At 54.8% G+C, this 5,816-nt stretch overlaps 1 long non-coding RNA gene across 3 annotated transcripts in view; it reads left to right on the forward strand.

The window, feature by feature from the left end:
• The first annotated feature begins 1,045 nt into the window (after positions 1 to 1,045).
• LOC144225944 (uncharacterized) overlaps positions 1,046 to 5,816 on the forward strand; it is a 10,186-nt gene continuing 5,415 nt past the window's right edge. Inside the window, exons 1-2 of one of the 3 annotated variants that reach the window (XR_013333480.1) lie at positions 1,046 to 1,646; positions 5,365 to 5,543. This is a non-coding gene — a long non-coding RNA (uncharacterized LOC144225944). Of the gene's footprint in view, positions 1,647 to 1,886; positions 2,218 to 5,364; positions 5,544 to 5,816 lie in introns of those variants that run through there. The other 2 variants (XR_013333481.1, XR_013333479.1) reach the window with 2 other exon arrangements.

A 5,816-nucleotide genomic window follows, 5' to 3' on the forward strand; every position in this document is an offset into this window, starting at 1 on the left:
CCATTGTTCCCTGGGCCCTAGAGGCATTTGGGTTTCCGTCAGCTGAACTGATGAGCACCTACAGAAGCCAGCAGTATATGGATGAGCCCATCTCTGCTGAATTCTACCACAGCCAGGGCTGCAGCTGCTCAGCCACAGAGCCCCAAAACGTAGAACTAGGCCATTGGGGGTTTCCCAGGTAACTGAGGTAGACCTCACTGCTCAGTTTCACCCAGAGAGAGAAAATGGAGGAAGGGAGCCAGCCCAGCAGCAGCGCAGTCCTATATAGCATCTGGGTGAGCAAGAATCTGGCTGATTTGGGTGGAAGACAGAAAAGTGTACTAAGGCTCGAAAGACATAGGGAATTTCCTCACTGGAAGAATATAAAAGGAGTTAAGAATGCTTCTCTAGAAGCCTCTACAGTTCTTTTCTGCATGGATCACAATGGACGGTGTGTGGCAGGCAGAGAGCCGCTGTGCTAGCAGAGAAACCTTCACTGGAAACCGAGCTCCACCACTTACTGGGTGTGTGACCTTGGGGAAATCACATTACCTCCCTGAGCCTTAGAGTCTTCATCTTTAAAATGGGGATAATAAACTTACCTGCACAATTGTAAGGACTAGGAGATACTGAATGCAGAATACTCAACACAGAGCAGGAGCAGAATGAAATGAGCCTGTGAATAATTCCAAAGGCACTCCTGCCTGCATCACCGAGACTCAGGACTGACTTCGGGCACCACCCATCTAAGGACATCTTATGCCTCAAATGCCTAGGGTAACAGTCACCTCTGGTGCTCCAGGACACTTCCCTGGATGGGAAAGGAAACCCAACGGTGGTTGTGGTCACTGGGATGTTGAGTCCAAGGTCTGCGATTGGAGGCTGGCATCTGCTGAGTCAGGTCTGGGAGAGCTGGCAGGAGGATCATTTCTCTCCCCAGCACCCTGCCGCTGCCAGCTGGGGGAGGTTGGGAGAGGAGCCAGAGGTCATTTCCTCTGACTCAGCGACCATTCTCCTCCCAAAGGAGCTTCCCTGGAGGACAGCGCATCTCCATGTGGCGCTGGCCTGCCTGCTGGCCAACCTGCATGCCACCCAGCACAGTCTGGGCTTTGTGCTCAGACAAGAAAGGGACACTTGTGATCCAGACAATGGGCTGGGGCGCTCCCATTTGGCCTGAGCTTCAGCTTCCCTGGGTCAGCAATGTCCTTTCCTCTGCTCCTACCCACTCTGCTCCCACCACTCCCTGGAGAATAGTGGCTTGAAACGTGGAGCAGAAACCCATCACCGGCCCTAGCCGCGGTTTGGCACATGCCCTGGCCATGAGGAGGAGAGACGTAAGCTTCTTTCTTCTCCTCTGGTAAGGACCATCGCCACTGTGGCACCCAACTCAGATCAGGCCATTTTGCTAACGAGTGGTGGTAGTGGTGGTGGGGGTGTTGGAACACAGACGCCGGACCCAGCCTCCAAGCTTCCTCCTCCCGCGGCGGGCCCAGGGGCTGGGCCGCCCCCACATTTGCAGCCACCCCAAGAGCCTTGCTGCGACGACTGCAGCCACGTGGGAGCCAGCTTGTGCCCACGGGGCCGCTCACCTCCCCACCCCCATCTTCGACGAGCTGTGGAGGCAGGCACACCCAGACGGGTGAAGTTATTACCCCCGCGGCTCGAGGGTGAGTCCCCGCACCCCCTCTCCCCCTGCGCCCCTGGGCTGCGGCCCCGCGTGGGGTGGGGGAAGGGAGGGAGGGGGCGTCACCGCCCCGCAGTCGCGTTGCCTGGGAGCGCAACCCCGTTGCTGTGGCAACCGTTTCCAAGCGAACCGGTGGCGGCTCGCGCCCGGCTTTGGCTCCCTCGCTCACTGGCGCCCTCCCTCTCCCTCCCTCCCTCCCTCNCGCGACAGCCGGCAGGGGGCCCCCACCCCCAGCTTCTCGCTGGCGAGGAGGCTGTCCTGGGAGCCGAGGGCGGAGGACCTGGCACCCACCTGCCGCGCGGAGACTTACAGGCTGGGCACTAGGTTCACCCTGCACAGGGAATGCACGCGCCACTCCGCACAGTTCCTGGCAACAGGCTGTCCGGAACGGGCGCACGCAGGCAGACCGGGTGTACACAATCGACCGAGCACACAGGATGCTCAGCCAAGCAGCTGACACACACATAAAGCTCAACCCGGAAAGCGCACACGTCCAGGCACCGGCCACATCCTGAAATGCACAGCACGCATGCAGTGGGCGAGGGTTGGAACAGGTAGGTACCCTAATGTTCCAGCTCACCAATGCATTGACCGCCTCCCAGTGTGTCCCCAGTGAGCATACAGCACCACTTCTGCTAAGTGGCACGGGGAGGAGAACCCAGTGCTGGACCTATAGCCCTGGCCTTCATGGACCCTGCTCATCCCCGGGGAACATAAGTGAGCCCTAGTGATGGTCTCCCTGTCTAGGCTGAATCTGAACCTGGCTGTCCGTCTCTTAATTGGGTTCTCTGTTTCCAGTCCAACTTCTGTATCACATTTAGGGAGATCTTCCCAAAACACCTTCCACCACCAGGGCACCTGGGTGTCTCAGTCAGTTAAGTATCTGACTTTTTAAATATTTTTTTAAAAATGTATTTATTTCTGAGAGAGAGAGAGAGCATGAGCAGGGGACGGTCAGAGAGAGAGGGAGATACAGAATCTGAAGCAGGCTCCAGGCTCTGCGCTAGCTGTCAGCACAGAGCCGGATGCTGGGCTCGAACCCACGATCTGTGAGATCATGACCTGAGCCGAAGTTGGACGCTAAACTGACTGAGGCACCTAGGCGCCCCAAGTATCTGACTTTTGATTTCAGCTCAGGTCATGATCTCACGGTTCATGAGAAGCACACGGCACCACACGGACAGCACAGAGCCTGCAAGGGAGTCTCTCCTCTTTCTATCCCTCCCCTGCTCTCACTCTCTCTCAAAAACAAGGGAGGGAGGGAAGGAGGGAAGGAGGGAGGGAGGGAGGAAGGAAGGAAGGAAGGAAGGAAGGAAGGAAGGAAGGAAAGGACCCTCCACCACCATACCAGCTGGGACATTTTGGTTTGCAAGTGACAGAATCCCAAAACAAACAGGCTTCGACGCAAAGGTGTTTGACTCCTGTAACTGGGGAGTCCAGAGGTAGATTTTAGCCGTGATCTCAGTTGGCTCCAGGTGTCCCAATAATGGTATCAGACATGTATCTGTTCTCTCCACTCTGCTTTCTTCTGTTTGTATCATTCTTGAAAATTCTCAAGTGGTAGCAAGGATAACACGCCGGATCTAGGTTTATATCCTGCCACCCAACCCCAGAGAAGAGAACCTCAATTCTTTCCCAGTAATTCTAGCCAGCCCCCCAAACTCTTTTTGGACTCAATTTGGCTTAGTGTCCATCAGTGAACCAATCCAGTTGGAGGGATATATGTTCAGCTACCCAGTATCTGTTTCCTTTTCTTTGGTTACAAGCACCGTTTCATCAAGGGAACTCATTGCACCCTTTGTGTGCCATCATGCTAGGCCTGTGAACCCAAGTGCCCTGCTCCCCCAGTGTACAGTGAGCAGATTTCCAGCTGGGCCATTTGGGCTCCTTGGGTTTGCAGTCAGGATCAGTGATGCAGACATAAACATGGCTGTAGCATCTTTCTTCTGGGGGTCATACCCTGATGAGAATGGGGTCTGTGACTAAGACCCTGGAGGTGCTCCAGTTCTGGTTCTTTTATCACATCCCTCCATATCCTTTTGAACACTCTGAGTTAGTTGGAGGACAGTTCTGTTGCTTGCTACCAAAGATCTCTAACAGCTGGGTCCCACACTCTAGGTCTTTGTACACAGGGGGTGCAAACCCAGCCCCATCTAAACCACATGGATTGAGACAAGAGACCCCCCCCCCAACATAAACATGGAGTGCTTTTGCACATGCTAAGCAGACACCCTGACAAAACCAGTTAAAACCTTTCAGGGACTCACCTGCCTTCTAGACAAGGGCCCCACATCTTTTATTTACATGGCTTTCAAAGCCCAGCGTAGTACTGACTTGGCTCCATTTGCTCCCTTCTTTCACCCATCACACACCCATCACTCACCCCACTCCAAGCCATCCTAAACCACTAGAGGCCCTAGACCATCCATCTGGCTCCCCCACTCAGGTCTACCTGGTTCTGAATCCTGGAGGACACTAATTCAGACACTTTTGTGGCCAACGGGCCTCCCTGCCTGGTGTTGGCCCCCAGCCCCTCAGCAGTCCCAGCCCCACCAGCTCTAGAATCATCCCTGCCACAGTGCTGACCACACTGAGTCTTAACTGTTCCCATTTCTGTCTACCGAACTCCAAATTGGTGGGGGGCCTTGTCTCCATCTGGGTCGCCAACTCCCACCATAGAGCTGGGTGGAGAGATGAACTTAAGAAAGGCTTGTTGGGAAGTGAATTCTGGTAGTTTCCACTGCCAAGGAACTCACTGTGCTAAGAGCTTTAAGATGAGCTGAACTGAAGCCAACAAGTTCCCTGGGTCCCTACCATGGAAGGGGGATCATGGGAAGTCCCTGGTGGGAGGTTGTGACCTACCCACAGGCAGAGTGCCCTGGGGACCTACTGGTCCACCTGGCACCCACTCACCCTTGCACACCTGCTCAGGGCTGGGTTTTGTCCTCTGTGCAGACACCTAACTACCCTCCCACCAAGACAGAAGGGCAAATGCACGTTGGGCCCCAACCTCACACCTTATGGGTAGGACACAGCTTCATTTTCAGCTGGCTCCGTCACCATCCTGCAGCAGCCATTAACCAGCTGGAAGATCTTGGCAAGGTCCTCTCCAGTTTCCCTCAAGAAGCAGCAACACACGTTCCACCCACTACCAAGAGCTGGGCCACCACCAGAGGCCCCTTCTGCTTAATCAGTGCTTAGAGCCTTCTGGCTGCCCCTGAGAGAGCTGTTAACCTGGCACCCAGCACCCACTCTCCTAATAGGCAAGAGTCCCGCCAGTGACCCAGGGGCTCAGAGGGGACTGGCTGCTTTAATGGATTCTCATAGCTGCCCTATGAGGTGATGGGTATCACACCCACCTTTCTAGACAAGAGAAGGGCCTATGCAAAGCTAGCTTGAAAAGTGGCCTGACGAGACTTGAACCCAGAACTGTCCAACTGCAAAGCTCTTGTGGCTCATAGCACTAGTACCCACCCTAGAGGCAAGGAACAAACCCTTACTGTGCTTACAGAGCATCCTTGGGGGGCTGGGGGCATTGGGCATGGGACTATGGTGCAGCAACAGGTTTATGAAGTCTGGGACAGACTTGTCAACAGACTCTCATCCCTGTTTTTGCATAGATGGAATGCTCTGGAATGTTCCCCCAATCCCTGTGTCCAGGTGAGTAAGTCTCCTTTAAAGCCTGGCTCATCTATTTTCAGAGAACCCTCCCTGATGTCCTCATGGCTGATCTCTACGAACTCCTGCACAGCCTGACTTCCAACATCACCACTGTCTCAGCTCTGCTCAGGCACATTTCCAGATTCCTGGGCGGAGAGATGGCTCTGGAGAGATGGCTCTAATGTACCAGCCCTAGGCTGAGCATACAACAGGTGCCCAGGTAAGACAGAGTGGGTAGATGTTTCTAACAGCAGCTTCCACCTTTCTCCCAGGCTACTCCAAGCCCACAACTGGTGGCCAGATCACCTTGGCCTTGGAAGGGACTCTGCCAGCTGAGCCTGCCTCTCCAGTATAAGTAGAGCTAGACTCACACCCTAGTGGGAACCCTAGGCTTCTTCCCTCAGGCCTCATCCCATCTAGGAAGCTGAGAACCCACTGGGTGAGCCCAAAGGCCACCAAGTCCTGGCTGCCTGGAGAGGCTACTCCAAGATCA

Source organism: Crocuta crocuta, unplaced genomic scaffold (genome assembly GCF_008692635.1).
Source record: "Crocuta crocuta isolate KB4526 unplaced genomic scaffold, BGI_CrCroc_1.0 scaffold131, whole genome shotgun sequence".
NCBI classification, from domain to species: Eukaryota; Metazoa; Chordata; class Mammalia; order Carnivora; family Hyaenidae; genus Crocuta; species Crocuta crocuta.